General features: G+C 43.0%; 1 pseudogene; it reads right to left on the bottom strand.

The window, feature by feature from the left end:
• Positions 1–114: 114 nt before the first annotated feature.
• LOC116360008 (methyltransferase-like 26 B) lies at positions 115–17,804 on the bottom strand (annotated as a pseudogene).
• Positions 17,805–19,119: the final 1,315 nt, after the last annotated feature.

Below are 19,119 nucleotides of genomic sequence, written 5' to 3' on the forward strand. Positions count from 1 at the left end.
CTTTGGAATCTGAAGTAGGCGGAGTGCCGGTCTGTTGTCATGCCAACTCCTTGTCACTCATTGCCATGCAGTTAGCAGGTGCACAAACAGATCTGGGACCAGGCTAGATGCATTGTAAAATCAAATCACATTTTATTTGTCACATACACATGGTTAGCAGATGTTAGTGCGAGTGTAGCGAAATGCTTCTGTCATTTAGGAGCAGAAAATGGAAGGGCACACATACATTTTATTTGTCACATACACATGGTTAGCAGATGTTAGTGCGAGTGTAGCGAAATGCTTCTGTCATTTAGGAGCAGAAAATGGAAGGGCACACATACATTTTATTTGTCACATACACATGGTTAGCAGATGTTAGTGCGAGTGTAGCGAAATGCTTCTGTCATTTAGGAGCAGAAAATGGAAGGGCACACATACATTTTATTTGTCACATACACATGGTTAGCAGATGTTAGTGCGAGTGTAGCGAAATGCTTCTGTCATTTAGGAGCAGAAAATGGAAGGGCACACATACATTTTATTTGTCACATACACATGGTTAGCAGATGTTAGTGCGAGTGTAGCGAAATGCTTCTGTCATTTAGGAGCAGAAAATGGAAGGGCACACATACATTTTATTTGTCACATACACATGGTTAGCAGATGTTAGTGCGAGTGTAGCGAAATGCTTCTGTCATTTAGGAGCAGAAAATGGAAGGGCACACATACATTTTATTTGTCACATACACATGGTTAGCAGATGTTAGTGCGAGTGTAGCGAAATGCTTCTGTCATTTAGGAGCAGAAAATGGAAGGGCACACATACATTTTATTTGTCACATACACATGGTTAGCAGATGTTAGTGCGAGTGTAGCGAAATGCTTCTGTCATTTAGGAGCAGAAAATGGAAGGGCACACATACATTTTATTTGTCACATACACATGGTTAGCAGATGTTAGTGCGAGTGTAGCGAAATGCTTCTGTCATTTAGGAGCAGAAAATGGAAGGGCACACATACATTTTATTTGTCACATACACATGGTTAGCAGATGTTAGTGCGAGTGTAGCGAAATGCTTCTGTCATTTAGGAGCAGAAAATGGAAGGGCACACATACATTTTATTTGTCACATACACATGGTTAGCAGATGTTAGTGCGAGTGTAGCGAAATGCTTCTGTCATTTAGGAGCAGAAAATGGAAGGGCACACATACATTTTATTTGTCACATACACATGGTTAGCAGATGTTAGTGCGAGTGTAGCGAAATGCTTCTGTCATTTAGGAGCAGAAAATGGAAGGGCACACATACATTTTATTTGTCACATACACATGGTTAGCAGATGTTAGTGCGAGTGTAGCGAAATGCTTCTGTCATTTAGGAGCAGAAAATGGAAGGGCACACATACATTTTATTTGTCACATACACATGGTTAGCAGATGTTAGTGCGAGTGTAGCGAAATGCTTCTGTCATTTAGGAGCAGAAAATGGAAGGGCACACATACATTTTATTTGTCACATACACATGGTTAGCAGATGTTAGTGCGAGTGTAGCGAAATGCTTCTGTCATTTAGGAGCAGAAAATGGAAGGGCACACATACATTTTATTTGTCACATACACATGGTTAGCAGATGTTAGTGCGAGTGTAGCGAAATGCTTCTGTCATTTAGGAGCAGAAAATGGAAGGGCACACATACATTTTATTTGTCACATACACATGGTTAGCAGATGTTAGTGCGAGTGTAGCGAAATGCTTCTGTCATTTAGGAGCAGAAAATGGAAGGGCACACATACATTTTATTTGTCACATACACATGGTTAGCAGATGTTAGTGCGAGTGTAGCGAAATGCTTCTGTCATTTAGGAGCAGAAAATGGAAGGGCACACATACATTTTATTTGTCACATACACATGGTTAGCAGATGTTAGTGCGAGTGTAGCGAAATGCTTCTGTCATTTAGGAGCAGAAAATGGAAGGGCACACATACATTTTATTTGTCACATACACATGGTTAGCAGATGTTAGTGCGAGTGTAGCGAAATGCTTCTGTCGTTTAGGAGCAGAAAATGGAAGGGCACACATACATTTTATTTGTCACATACACATGGTTAGCAGATGTTAGTGCGAGTGTAGCGAAATGCTTCTGTCATTTAGGAGCAGAAAATGGAAGGGCACACATACATTTTATTTGTCACATACACATGGTTAGCAGATGTTAGTGCGAGTGTAGCGAAATGCTTCTGTCATTTAGGAGCAGAAAATGGAAGGGCACACATACATTTTATTTGTCACATACACATGGTTAGCAGATGTTAGTGCGAGTGTAGCGAAATGCTTCTGTCATTTAGGAGCAGAAAATGGAAGGGCACACATACATTTTATTTGTCACATACACATGGTTAGCAGATGTTAGTGCGAGTGTAGCGAAATGCTTCTGTCATTTAGGAGCAGAAAATGGAAGGGCACACATACATTTTATTTGTCACATACACATGGTTAGCAGATGTTAGTGCGAGTGTAGCGAAATGCTTCTGTCATTTAGGAGCAGAAAATGGAAGGGCACACATACATTTTATTTGTCACATACACATGGTTAGCAGATGTTAGTGCGAGTGTAGCGAAATGCTTCTGTCATTTAGGAGCAGAAAATGGAAGGGCACACATACATTTTATTTGTCACATACACATGGTTAGCAGATGTTAGTGCGAGTGTAGCGAAATGCTTCTGTCATTTAGGAGCAGAAAATGGAAGGGCACACATACATTTTATTTGTCACATACACATGGTTAGCAGATGTTAGTGCGAGTGTAGCGAAATGCTTCTGTCATTTAGGAGCAGAAAATGGAAGGGCACACATACATTTTATTTTGCATTAATATACTTTGTTTACATGAAATACATGTTTAAAATATGGGTCATTAGGATGTTCTGTTCAGATGCAGAAGAAGCCCTGTTTCCACGGCAACGTTTCCTGAAGACCAGGTATTTATTATACTGTTGCATCTCTATCTGGGAAAACAATGGGAAGAATTGGTCCTAAACATCCTTATAGAAGGACTGAGCTAGTAGCAGATATACCTTTTGTTACATATTCTGAAGGCTTGGTCCTAAACATCCTTATAGAAGGACTGAGCTAGTAGCAGATATACCTTTTGTTACATATTCTGAAGGCTTGGTCCTAAACATCCTTATAGAAGGACTGAGCTAGTAGCAGATATACCTTTTGTTACATATTCTGAAGGCTTGGTCCTAAACATCCTTATAGAAGGACTGAGCTAGTAGCAGATATACCTTTGTTACATATTCTGAAGGCTTGGTCCTAAACATCCTTATAGAAGAGCTGTCTCAGAACGTCCATGTCTGGTAGACCCCACCCTGGGTTCCTGTAGGGGAACAGAGCTGTCTCAGAACGTCCATGTCTGGTAGACCCCACCCTGGGTTCCTGTAGGGGAACAGAGCTGTCTCAGAACGTCCATGTCTGGTAGACCCCACCCTGGGTTCCTGTAGGGGAACAGAGCTGTCTCAATGTCGATGTCTGGTAGACCCCACCCTGGGTTCCTGTAGGGGAACAGAGCTGTCTCAGAACGTCCATGTCTGGTAGACCCCACCCTGGGTTCCTGTAGGGGAACAGAGCTGTCTCAATGTCGATGTCTGGTAGACCCCACCCTGGGTTCCTGTAGGGGAACAGAGCTGTCTCAGAACGTCGATGTCTGGTAGACCCCACCCTGGGTTCCTGCAGGGGAACAGAACAGACATGGTAAAACAGAGTGACGGTTGGGATTCATGGCTTTGACCCTCAACCCTGAGTGAACTAATGGGAAGAAGCTATAGGGTAGTAGCTCCTCATTGGCCAGCTCCTCTCTTATGATGTAATAACATCTGTCGTAGTTCCTGGTCTAAGTTCTCCATACAGCTGGGGGTGATGGTGCCGTTGATGGCGTAGGGCTGGGGAGGGAGAGAGAGGTGTCTGATGTTAAAAAAACATCCCCCCCCCCCCCCCCCCATCCATGATACCTACCCCATGTGTGATCAAGAGACCATTTTGTCTGAGGATCTGTCCTGATCCTTTAACGACGCCATGGGGAGAGAAACAGAGACCCAGACTCTGGCACTTCACACTGGCTATAAGTGACTGACACATCTTCACTCACACATTCATAAAACTTCACAGCCAAATATGATGCGTATAATGACGCTCTGCCGTGTAAGGCCTAGCTCTACGGTGTCGAAAGAGCTGTACTGAAGCAGGTTAATGGCCACGATGACATCACAGGCCCCGCGTGAAAGGCCCGCCCACTTCTCCCAGGGTTCGCTGGCGTCCAGGTGCACAGGCTGCAGCACGGTCTTCACTTTGGTCACCGCTATGTAGGATCTGATACTGCAAAATAACACCACACCCACTGGAGCCATGACCCCATAGGTTCCATAGACAGTATGACATGTTGGAGCCATAACCCCATAGGATCCATATACAGTATGACATGTTGGAGCCATAACCCCATAGGATCCATAGACAGTATGAAATGTTGGAGCCATAACCCCATAGGTTCCATAGACAGTATGACATGTTGGAGCCATGACCCCATAGGTTCCATAGACAGTATGACATGTTGGAGCCATGACCCCATAGGTTCCAAAGACAGTATGAAATGTTGGAGCCATGACCCCACAGGTTACATAGACAGTATGACATGTTGGAGCCATAACCCCATAGGTTCCATAGACAGTATGACATGTTGGAGCCATAACCCCATAGGTTCCATAGACAGTATGAAATGTTGGAGCCATAACCCCATAGGTTCCATAGACAGTATGAAATGTTGGAGCCATGACCCCATAGGTTCCATAGACAGTATGACATGTTGGAGCCATAACCCCATAGGTTCCATAGACAGTATGACATGTTGGAGCCATAACCCCATAGGTTCCATAGACAGTATGAAATGTTGGAGCCAATGTGGAGCCATGACCCCATAGGATCCATAGACAGTATGAAATGTTGGAGCCATGACCCCATAGGTTCCATAGATAGTATGAGATGTTGGAGCCATAACCCCATAGGTTCCATAGACAGTATGAGATGTTGGAGCCATAACCCCATAGGTTCAATAGACGGTATGAAATGTTGGAGCCATAACCCCATAGGTTCCATAGACAGTATGACATGTTGGAGCCATAACCCCATAGGTTCCATTAACAGTATGAAATGTTTGAGCCATAACACCATAGGTTCCATAGACAGTATGAAATGTTGGAGCCATAACCCCATAGGTTCCATAGACAGTATGAAATGTTGGAGCCATAACACCATAGGTTCCATAGACAGTATGAAATGTTGGAGCCATGACCCCATAGGTTCCATAGACAGTATGACATGTTGGAGCCATAACCCCATAGGTTCCATAGACAGTATGACATGTTGGAGCCATAACCCCATAGGTTCCATAGACAGTATGAAATGTTGGAGCCATAACCCCAAAGGTTCCATAGACAGTATGAAATGTTGGAGCCATAACCCCATAGGTTCCATAGACAGTATGACATGTTGGAGCCATAACCCCATAGGTTCCATAGACAGTATGACATGTTGGAGCCCATAGGATCCATAGACAGTATGACATGTTGGAGCCATGACCCCATAGGTTCCATAGCCCGGTATGATATGTTGGAGCCATAACCCCATAGGTTCCATAGACAGTATGACATATTGGAGCCATAACCCCATAGGTTCCATAGACAGTATGACATGTTGGAGCCCATAGGATCCATAGACAGTATGACATGTTGGAGCCATGACCCCATAGGTTCCATAGCCCGGTATGATATGTTGGAGCCATAACCCCATAGGTTCCATAGACAGTATGACATATTGGAGCCATAACCCCATAGGTTCCATAGACAGTATGACATGTTGGAGCCCATAGGATCCATAGACAGTATGACATGTTGGAGCCATGACCCCATAGGTTCCATAGACAGTATGATATGTTGGAGCCATAACCCCATAGGTTCCATAGACAGTATGAAATGTTGGAGCCATAACCCCATAGGTTCCATAGACAGTATGACATGTTGGAGCCATAACCCCATAGGTTCCATAGACAGTATGACATGTTGGAGCCCATAGGATCCATAGACAGTATGACATGTTGGAGCCATGACCCCATAGGTTCCATAGACAGTATGATATGTTGGAGCCATAACCCCATAGGTTCCATAGACAGTATGACATATTGGAGCCATAACCCCATAGGTTCCATAGACAGTATGACATGTTGGAGCCCATAGGATCCATAGACAGTATGACATGTTGGAGCCATGACCCCATAGGTTCCATAGACAGTATGATATGTTGGAGCCATAACCCCATAGGTTCCATAGACAGTATGACATGTTGGAGCCATAACCCCATAGGTTCCATAGACAGTATGAAATGTTGGAGCCATAACCCCATAGGTTCCATAGACAGTATGAAATGTTGGAGCCATGACCCCATAGGATCCATAGACAGTATGAAATGTTGGAGCCATAACCCCATAGGTTCCATAGACAGTATGACATGTTGGAGCCATAACCCCATAGGTTCCATAGACAGTATGACATGTTGGAGCCCATAGGATCCATAGACAGTATGACATGTTGGAGCCATGACCCCATAGGTTCCATAGACAGTATGATATGTTGGAGCCATAACCCCATAGGTTCCATAGACAGTATGACATATTGGAGCCATAACCCCATAGGTTCCATAGACAGTATGACATGTTGGAGCCCATAGGATCCATAGACAGTATGACATGTTGGAGCCATGACCCCATAGGTTCCATAGACAGTATGATATGTTGGAGCCATAACCCCATAGGTTCCATAGACAGTATGACATGTTGGAGCCATAACCCCATAGGTTCCATAGACAGTATGAAATGTTGGAGCCATAACCCCATAGGTTCCATAGACAGTATGAAATGTTGGAGCCATGACCCCATAGGATCCATAGACAGTATGAAATGTTGGAGCCATGACCCCATAGGTTCCATAGACAGTATGAAATGTTGGAGCCATAACCCCATAGGTTCCATAGACAGTATGAAATGTTGGAGCCATAACCCCATAGGTTCCATAGACAGTATGAAATGTTGGAGCCATAACACCATAGGTTCCATAGACAGTATGACATGTTGGAGCCATAACCCCATAGGTTCCATAGACAGTATGACATGTTGGAGCCATAACCCCATAGGTTCCATAGACAGTATGAAATGTTGGAGCCATAACCCCAAAGGTTCCATAGACAGTATGAAATGTTGGAGCCATAACCCCATAGGTTCCATAGACAGTATGACATGTTGGAGCCATAACCCCATAGGTTCCATAGACAGTATGACATGTTGGAGCCCATAGGATCCATAGACAGTATGACATGTTGGAGCCATGACCCCATAGGTTCCATAGCCCGGTATGATATGTTGGAGCCATAACCCCATAGGTTCCATAGACAGTATGACATATTGGAGCCATAACCCCATAGGTTCCATAGACAGTATGACATGTTGGAGCCCATAGGATCCATAGACAGTATGACATGTTGGAGCCATGACCCCATAGGTTCCATAGACAGTATGATATGTTGGAGCCATAACCCCATAGGTTCCATAGACAGTATGAAATGTTGGAGCCATAACCCCATAGGTTCCATAGACAGTATGACATGTTGGAGCCATAACCCCATAGGTTCCATAGACAGTATGACATGTTGGAGCCCATAGGATCCATAGACAGTATGACATGTTGGAGCCATGACCCCATAGGTTCCATAGACAGTATGATATGTTGGAGCCATAACCCCATAGGTTCCATAGACAGTATGACATATTGGAGCCATAACCCCATAGGTTCCATAGACAGTATGACATGTTGGAGCCCATAGGATCCATAGACAGTATGACATGTTGGAGCCATGACCCCATAGGTTCCATAGACAGTATGATATGTTGGAGCCATAACCCCATAGGTTCCATAGACAGTATGACATGTTGGAGCCATAACCCCATAGGTTCCATAGACAGTATGAAATGTTGGAGCCATAACCCCATAGGTTCCATAGACAGTATGAAATGTTGGAGCCATGACCCCATAGGATCCATAGACAGTATGAAATGTTGGAGCCATGACCCCATAGGTTCCATAGACAGTATGAGATGTTGGAGCCATAACCCCATAGGTTCCATAGACAGTATGACATGTTGGAGCCATAACCCCATAGGTTCCATAGACAGTATGAAATGTTGGAGCCATAACCCCAAAGGTTCCATAGACAGTATGAAATGTTGGAGCCATAACCCCATAGGTTCCATAGACAGTATGACATGTTGGAGCCATAACCCCATAGGTTCCATAGACAGTATGACATGTTGGAGCCATAACCCCATAGGTTCCATAGACAGTATGACATGTTGGAGCCCATAGGATCCATAGACAGTATGACATGTTGGAGCCATGACCCCATAGGTTCCATAGACAGTATGATATGTTGTAGCCATAACCCCATAGGTTCCATAGACAGTATGACATATTGGAGCCATAACCCCATAGGTTCCATAGACAGTATGACATGTTGGAGCCCATAGGATCCATAGACAGTATGACATGTTGGAGCCATGACCCCATAGGTTCCATAGACAGTATGATATGTTGGAGCCATAACCCCATAGGTTCCATAGACAGTATGACATGTTGGAGCCATAACCCCATAGGTTCCATAGACAGTATGATATGTTGGAGCCATAACCCCATAGGTTCCATAGACAGTATGAAATGTTGGAGCCATAACCCCATAGGTTCCATAGACAGTATGAAATGTTGGAGCCATGACCCCATAGGATCCATAGACAGTATGAAATGTTGGAGCCATGACCCCATAGGTTCCATAGACAGTATGAGATGTTGGAGCCATAACCCCATAGGTTCCATAGACAGTATGAGATGTTGGAGCCATAACCCCATAGGTTCCATAGACAGTATGAAATGTTGGAGCCATAACCCCATAGGTTCCATAGACAGTATGAAATGTTGGAGCCATAACCCCATAGGTTCCATAGACAGTATGAAATGTTGGAGCCATAACCCCATAGGTTCCATAGACAGTATGAAATGTTGGAGCCATGACCCCATAGGTTCCATAGACAGTATGAAATGTTGGAGCCATAACCCCATAGGTTCCATAGACAGTATGAAATGTTGGAGCCATGACCCCATAGGTTCCATAGACAGTATGAAATGTTGGAGCCATAACCCCATAGGTTCCATAGACAGTATGAGATGTTGGAGCCATGACCCCATAGGTTCCATAGACAGTATGACATGTTGGAGCCATAACCCCATAGGTTCCATAGACAGTATGACATGTTGGAGCCATAACCCCATAGGTTCCATAGACAGTATGACATGTTGGAGCCCATAGGATCCATAGACAGTATGACATGTTGGAGCCATGACCCCATAGGTTCCATAGACAGTATGATATGTTGGAGCCATAACCCCATAGGTTCCATAGACAGTATGACATATTGGAGCCATAACCCCATAGGTTCCATAGACAGTATGACATGTTGGAGCCCATAGGATCCATAGACAGTATGACATGTTGGAGCCATGACCCCATAGGTTCCATAGACAGTATGATATGTTGGAGCCATAACCCCATAGGTTCCATAGACAGTATGACATGTTGGAGCCATAACCCCATAGGTTCCATAGACAGTATGAAATGTTGGAGCCATAACCCCATAGGTTCCATAGACAGTATGAAATGTTGGAGCCATGACCCCATAGGATCCATAGACAGTATGAAATGTTGGAGCCATGACCCCATAGGTTCCATAGACAGTATGAAATGTTGGAGCCATAACCCCATAGGTTCCATAGACAGTATGAAATGTTGGAGCCATAACCCCATAGGTTCCATAGACAGTATGAAATGTTGGAGCCATAACACCATAGGTTCCATAGACAGTATGACATGTTGGAGCCATAACCCCATAGGTTCCATAGACAGTATGACATGTTGGAGCCATAACCCCATAGGTTCCATAGACAGTATGAAATGTTGGAGCCATAACCCCAAAGGTTCCATAGACAGTATGAAATGTTGGAGCCATAACCCCATAGGTTCCATAGACAGTATGACATGTTGGAGCCATAACCCCATAGGTTCCATAGACAGTATGACATGTTGGAGCCCATAGGATCCATAGACAGTATGACATGTTGGAGCCATGACCCCATAGGTTCCATAGCCCGGTATGATATGTTGGAGCCATAACCCCATAGGTTCCATAGACAGTATGACATATTGGAGCCATAACCCCATAGGTTCCATAGACAGTATGACATGTTGGAGCCCATAGGATCCATAGACAGTATGACATGTTGGAGCCATGACCCCATAGGTTCCATAGACAGTATGATATGTTGGAGCCATAACCCCATAGGTTCCATAGACAGTATGAAATGTTGGAGCCATAACCCCATAGGTTCCATAGACAGTATGACATGTTGGAGCCATAACCCCATAGGTTCCATAGACAGTATGACATGTTGGAGCCCATAGGATCCATAGACAGTATGACATGTTGGAGCCATGACCCCATAGGTTCCATAGACAGTATGATATGTTGGAGCCATAACCCCATAGGTTCCATAGACAGTATGACATATTGGAGCCATAACCCCATAGGTTCCATAGACAGTATGACATGTTGGAGCCCATAGGATCCATAGACAGTATGACATGTTGGAGCCATGACCCCATAGGTTCCATAGACAGTATGATATGTTGGAGCCATAACCCCATAGGTTCCATAGACAGTATGACATGTTGGAGCCATAACCCCATAGGTTCCATAGACAGTATGAAATGTTGGAGCCATAACCCCATAGGTTCCATAGACAGTATGAAATGTTGGAGCCATGACCCCATAGGATCCATAGACAGTATGAAATGTTGGAGCCATGACCCCATAGGTTCCATAGACAGTATGAGATGTTGGAGCCATAACCCCATAGGTTCCATAGACAGTATGACATGTTGGAGCCATAACCCCATAGGTTCCATAGACAGTATGAAATGTTGGAGCCATAACCCCAAAGGTTCCATAGACAGTATGAAATGTTGGAGCCATAACCCCATAGGTTCCATAGACAGTATGACATGTTGGAGCCATAACCCCATAGGTTCCATAGACAGTATGACATGTTGGAGCCATAACCCCATAGGTTCCATAGACAGTATGACATGTTGGAGCCCATAGGATCCATAGACAGTATGACATGTTGGAGCCATGACCCCATAGGTTCCATAGACAGTATGATATGTTGTAGCCATAACCCCATAGGTTCCATAGACAGTATGACATATTGGAGCCATAACCCCATAGGTTCCATAGACAGTATGACATGTTGGAGCCCATAGGATCCATAGACAGTATGACATGTTGGAGCCATGACCCCATAGGTTCCATAGACAGTATGATATGTTGGAGCCATAACCCCATAGGTTCCATAGACAGTATGACATGTTGGAGCCATAACCCCATAGGTTCCATAGACAGTATGATATGTTGGAGCCATAACCCCATAGGTTCCATAGACAGTATGAAATGTTGGAGCCATAACCCCATAGGTTCCATAGACAGTATGAAATGTTGGAGCCATGACCCCATAGGATCCATAGACAGTATGAAATGTTGGAGCCATGACCCCATAGGTTCCATAGACAGTATGAGATGTTGGAGCCATAACCCCATAGGTTCCATAGACAGTATGAGATGTTGGAGCCATAACCCCATAGGTTCCATAGACAGTATGAAATGTTGGAGCCATAACCCCATAGGTTCCATAGACAGTATGAAATGTTGGAGCCATAACCCCATAGGTTCCATAGACAGTATGAAATGTTGGAGCCATAACCCCATAGGTTCCATAGACAGTATGAAATGTTGGAGCCATGACCCCATAGGTTCCATAGACAGTATGAAATGTTGGAGCCATAACCCCATAGGTTCCATAGACAGTATGAAATGTTGGAGCCATGACCCCATAGGTTCCATAGACAGTATGAAATGTTGGAGCCATAACCCCATAGGTTCCATAGACAGTATGAGATGTTGGAGCCATGACCCCATAGGTTCCATAGACAGTATGACATGTTGGAGCCATAACCCCATAGGTTCCATAGACAGTATGACATGTTGGAGCCATGACCCCATAGGTTCCATAGACAGTATGACATGTTGGAGCCATAACCCCATAGGTTCCATAGACAGTATGACATGTTGGAGCCATGACCCCATAGGTTCCGTAGACAGTATGAAATGTTGGAGCCATGACCCCATAGGTTCCATAGACAGTATGACATGTTGGAGCCATGACCCCATAGGTTCCATAGACAGTATGAAATGTTGGAGCCATAACCCCATAGGTTCCATAGACAGTATGAAATGTTGGAGCCATAACCCCATAGGTTCCATAGACAGTATGAAATGTTGGAGCCATAACCCCATAGGTTCCATAGACAGTATGAAATGTTGGAGCCATAACCCCATAGGTTCCATAGACAGTATGACATGTTGGAGCCATAACCCCATAGGTTCCATAGACAGTATGACATGTTGGAGCCATGACCCCATAGGTTCCATAGACAGTATGACATGTTGGAGCCATAACCCCATAGGTTCCATAGACAGTATGAAATGTTGGAGCCATAACCCCATAGGTTCCATAGACAGTATGAAATGTTGGAGCCATGACCCCATAGGTTCCATAGACAGTATGAAATGTTGGAGCCATAACCCCATAGGTTCCATAGACAGTATGAAATGTTGGAGCCATGACCCCATAGGTTCCATAGACAGTATGACATGTTGGAGCCATAACCCCATAGGTTCCATAGACAGTATGAAATGTTGGAGCCATAACACCATAGGTTCCATAGACAGTATGACATGTTGGAGCCATAACCCCATAGGTTCCATAGACAGTATGAAATGTTGGAGCCATAACCCCATAGGTTCCATAGACAGTATGACATGTTGGAGCCATAACCCCATAGGTTCCATAGACAGTATGAAATGTTGGAGCCATAACCCCATAGGTTCCATAGACAGTATGAAATGTTGGAGCCATGACCCCATAGGTTCCATAGACAGTATGAAATGTTGGAGCCATAACCCCATAGGTTCCATAGACAGTATGAAATGTTGGAGCCATAACCCCATAGGTTCCATAGACAGTATGAAATGTTGGAGCCATGACCCCATAGGTTCCATAGACAGTATGAAATGTTGGAGCCATGACCCCATAGGTTCCATAGACAGTATGAAATGTTGGAGCCATGACCCCATAGGTTCCATAGACAGTATGAAATGTTGGAGCCATAACCCCATAGGTTCCATAGACAGTATGAGATGTTGGAGCCATGACCCCATAGGTTCCATAGACAGTATGAAATGTTGGAGCCATGACCCCATAGGTTCCATAGACAGTATGAAATGTTGGAGCCATAACCCCATAGGTTCCATAGACAGTATGAAATGTTGGAGCCATGACCCCATAGGTTCCATAGACAGTATGAAATGTTGGAGCCATAACCCCATAGGTTCCATAGACAGTATGAAATGTTGGAGCCATAACCCCATAGGTTCCATAGACAGTATGAAATGTTGGAGCCATGACCCCATAGGTTCCATAGACAGTATGACATGTTGGAGCCATAACCCCATAGGTTCCATAGACAGTATGAAATGTTGGAGCCATAACCCCATAGGTTCCATAGACAGTATGACATGTTGGAGCCATGACCCCATAGGTTCCATAGACAGTATGAAATGTTGGAGCCATAACCCCATAGGTTCCATAGACAGTATGAAATGTTGGAGCCATGACCCCATAGGTTCCATAGACAGTATGAAATGTTGGAGCCATAACCCCATAGGTTCCATAGACAGTATGAAATGTTGGAGCCATGACCCCATAGGTTCCATAGACAGTATGAAATGTTGGAGCCATGACCCCATAGGTTCCATAGACAGTATGAAATGTTGGAGCCATAACCCCATAGGTTCCATAGACAGTATGAAATGTTGGAGCCATAACCCCATAGGTTCCATAGACAGTATGAAATGTTGGAGCCATGACCCCATAGGTTCCATAGACAGTATGACATGTTGGAGCCATAACCCCATAGGTTCCATAGACAGTATGAAATGTTGGAGCCATGACCCCATAGGTTCAATAGACAGTATGAAATGTTGGAGCCATGACCCCATAGGTTCCATAGACAGTATGAAATGTTGGAGCCATAACCCCATAGGTTCCATAGACAGTATGAAATGTTGGAGCCATGACCCCATAGGTTCCATAGACAGTATGAAATGTTGGAGCCATGACCCCATAGGTTCCATAGACAGTATGAAATGTTGGAGCCCATAGGTTCCATAGACAGTATGAAATGTTGGAGCCATGACCCCATAGGCTCCATAGACAGTATGACATGTTGGAGCCATAACCCCATAGGTTCCATAGACAGTATGAAATGTTGGAGCCATAACCCCATAGGTTCCATAGACAGTATGAAATGTTGGAGCCATGACCCCATAGGTTCAATAGACAGTATGAAATGTTGGAGCCATGACCCCATAGGTTCCATAGACAGTATGAGATGTTGGAGCCATGACCCCATAGGTTCAATAGACAGTATGAAATGTTGGAGCCATAACCCCATAGGTTCCATAGACAGTATGACATGTTGGAGCCATGACCCCATAGGTTCCATAGACAGTATGAAATGTTGGAGCCATAACCCCATAGGTTCCATAGACAGTATGACATGTTGGAGCCATAACCCCATAGGTTCCATAGACAGTATGAAATGTTGGAGCCATAACCCCATAGGTTCCATAGACAGTATGACATGTTGGAGCTATAACCCCATAGGTTCCATAGACAGTATGACATGTTGGAGCCCATAGGATCCATAGACAGTATGAAATGTTGGAGCCATGACCCCATAGGTTCCATAGACAGTATGAGATGTTGGAGCCATAACCCCATAGGTTCCATAGACAGTATGAGATGTTGGAGCCATAACCCCATAGGTTCCATAGACAGTATGAAATGTTGGAGCCATGACCCCATAGGTTCCATAGACAGTATGACATGTTGGAGCCATGACCCCATAGGTTCCATAGACAGTATGAGATGTTGGAGCCATGACCCCATAGGTTCCATAGACAGTATGACATGTTGGAGCCATAACCCCATAGGTTCCATAGACAGTATGAAATGTTGGAGCCATGACCCCATAGGTTCCATAGACAGTATGAAATGTTGGAGCCATAACCCCATAGGTTCCATAGACAGTATGAAATGTTGGAGCCATAACCCCATAGGTTCCATAGACAGTATGAAATGTTGGAGCCATAACCCCATAGGTTCCATAGACAGTATGAAATGTTGGAGCCATAACCCTATAGGTTCCATAGACAGTATGAAATGTTGGAGCCATGACCCCATAGGATCCATAGACAGTATGACATGTTGGAGCCATAACCCCATAGGTTCCATAGACAGTATGAAATGTTGGAGCCATGACCCCATAGGTTCCATAGACAGTATGAAATGTTGGAGCCATGACCCCATAGGTTCCATAGACAGTATGACATGTTGGAGCCCATAACACCATAGGTTCCATAGACAGTATGAAATGTTGGAGCCATGACCCCATAGGTTCCATAGACAGTATGAAATGTTGGAGCCATAACCCCATAGGTTCCATAGACAGTATGACATGTTGGAGCCATAACCCCATAGGTTCCATAGACAGTATGACATGTTGGAGCCCATAACACCATAGGTTCCATAGACAGTATGAAATGTTGGAGCCATGACCCCATAGGTTCCATAGACAGTATGAAATGTTGGAGCCATAACCCCATAGGTTCCATAGACAGTATGAAATGTTGGAGCCATAACCCCATAGGTTCCATAGACAGTATGAAATGTTGGAGCTATAACCCCATAGGTTCCATAGACAGTATGACATGTTGGAGCCATAACCCCATAGGTTCCATAGACAGTATGAAATGTTGGAGCCATGACCCCATAGGTTCCATAGACAGTATGAAATGTTGGAGCCATAACCCCATAGGTTCCATAGACAGTATGAAATGTTGGAGCCATAACCCCATAGGTTCCATAGACAGTATGAAATGTTGGAGCCATGACCCCATAGGTTCCATAGACAGTATGACATGTTGGAGCCATGACCCCATAGGTTCCATAGACAGTATGAAATGTTGGAGCCATAACCCCATAGGTTCCATAGACAGTATGAAATGTTGGAGCCATAACCCCATAGGTTCCATAGACAGTATGAGATGTTGGAGCCATAACCCCATAGGATCCATAGACAGTATGAAATGTTGGAGCCATAACCCCATAGGTTCCATAGACAGTATGAAATGTTGGAGCCATAACCCCATAGGTTCCATAGACAGTATGAAATGTCTGAAGTATGAAATATTAGACTTTATATGGTTCTAGTGTCTAACTTTATATCTTGTAACTCTATTCAGTTGAAGTTTACATACACCTTAGCCAAATACATTTAAACTCCGTTTTTCACAATTCCTGACATTTAATCCTAGTAAAAATTCCCTGTCTTAGGTCAGTTAGGATCACCACTTTATTTTAAGAATGTGAAATGTCAGAATAACAATAAAGAGAATCATTTCTTTCATCACATTCCCAGCGAGTCAGAAGTTTACATACACTCAATTAGTATTTGGTAGCGTTGCCTTTAAATTGTTTAACTTGGGTCAAATGTTTCGGGTAGCCTTCCACAAGCTTCCCACAATAAGTTGGGTGAATTTTGGCCCATTCCTCCTGACAGAGTTGGTGTAACTGAGTCAGATTTATAGGCCTTCTCTATGCGTTTCTCTGGATTTTTTGTTGTTATTCTGTCTCTCACTGTTCAAATAAACCTACCATTAAAATGATATAAATGTGTGAGTGGACTCCAGGTTAGCTGACTCCTGACTCCAATTAGCTTTCGGAGAAGTCATTAGTCTAGGGGGTTCACATACTTCATCAGTCCATGGTAAGACAAATTGTCTATAACACTTGTATTTTCATCAACCAAATATATACTGTATTTATATAGTAATATATACTGTATTTATATAGTAATATATACTGTATTTATATAGTAATATATACTGTATTTATATAGTAATATATACTGTATTTATATAGTAATATATACTGTATTTATATAGTAATATATACTGTATTTATATAGTAATATATACTGCATTTATATAGTAATATATACTGTATTTATATAGTAATATATACTGTATTTATATAGTAATATATACTGTATTTATATAGTAATATATACTGTATTTATATAGTAATATATACTGTAGTTATATAGTAATATATACTGTATTTATATAGTAATATATACTGTATTTATATAGCAATATATACTGTAGTTATATAGTAATATATACTGTATTTGGTCCTAGCAGGGCCCACCTGTCACGGGACTCCTCTTTGATGTCTGACAGTTGCCAGGTGATGAAGGGCGTTGCCAGATGATGAAGGGTGTTGTCATGGCGAAGTTGACCGCATGCTGTCTGGTGCCAGAGCCCAGCTCTAAGGCAAACAGTTCCCTGTAAGACTGCTCCTCCAACACATCACACAACACTGAACACAACTCCTTCTGGTTCCTGTCTGCTAGAGGAGAGATTAGCATGGTCTGGAGGGGGGGGGGAGAGCGAGACAGATAGAGGGGGGAAGATAGAGAGAGAAAGTCTATGCGTTATAACCTATCAACCACACAGTCCAATCTGTGCTACACAAGCAAGAGAGGAAGGGAAAGAGAACCTACAACAATTACAGACTAATGTATATCATCATTATAAAACTGTTGTTATGGTGTAAATAGTACTGTTTTACACTCACCTTTTCTTGAGCTGCTCTGAAGAGGCTAAGGACATGACATATTGGCTGGGACTGGGAGGTGGCTGATGGGTAATAGCCTATAGGGCAGATGGGTCATGTGATTACTTGGTTAAGAGGATTCTTAAAGCACTAGTGAACAACACTATTATCCAGTTGGAACATTATTGAAGATGTATGATAACAACATCCTAAAGATTGATTCTATACTTCGTTTGACATGTTTCTACGGACTGTAACAGAACTTTTTGACATTTCGTCTGGACCTAGAGAACGCGCTTCGTGACTTTGGATTTGTTTACAAAACGCTCTAACAAAAGTAGCTATTTGGACATAAATGATGGACATTATCGAACAAATCAAACATTTATTGTGGAACTGGGAATCTTTTTGGCTTGTTTGGGCTCTGAGCGCTGTACTCAGATTATTACATGGTTTGCTTTTTCCGTAAAGCTTTTTTGAAATCTGACACAGCCGTTGCATTAAGGAGAAGTGTATCTAAAGTTCCATGTATAACACTTGTATTTTCATCAACATTTATAATGAGCATTTCTGTAAATTGATGTGGCTCTCTGCAAAATCACTGAATGTTTTGGAACTACTGAAAATAACGCGCCAATGTATACTGAGATTTTAAAAATATAAATATGAACTTTATCGAACTAAACATACATGTATTGTGTAACATGAAGTCCTATGATTGTCATCTGATGAAGATCATCAAAGGTTAGTGATTAATTTTATTTCTGATTTTTGTGACTCCACTCTTTGGCTGGAAAAATGGCTGTGTTTTTCTGTGACTTTGCTCTGACCTAACGTAATCGTTTGTGGTGCTTTTGCTGTAAAGCCTATTTGAAATCGGACACTGTGGTGGGATTAAAAACAAGATTACCTTGAAAATGGTATAAAATACTTGTATGTTTGAGGAATTTTAATTCTGAGATTTCTGTTGTTTTGAATTTGGCGCCCTGCACTTTCACTGGCTGTTGTCATATCGACCCCGTTAACGGGATCTCAGCCCTAAGAAGTTTTAACCAAAAAACAAACAAATATAATGATATTCCAAAAAAGGTCAGGAAATCAGGATGACAAATATAAATATAAATTAT

The sequence above is a fragment of the Oncorhynchus kisutch genome, unplaced genomic scaffold (genome assembly GCF_002021735.2).
Source record: "Oncorhynchus kisutch isolate 150728-3 unplaced genomic scaffold, Okis_V2 Okis06b-Okis10b_hom, whole genome shotgun sequence".
Classification (NCBI taxonomy): Eukaryota; Metazoa; Chordata; class Actinopteri; order Salmoniformes; family Salmonidae; genus Oncorhynchus; species Oncorhynchus kisutch.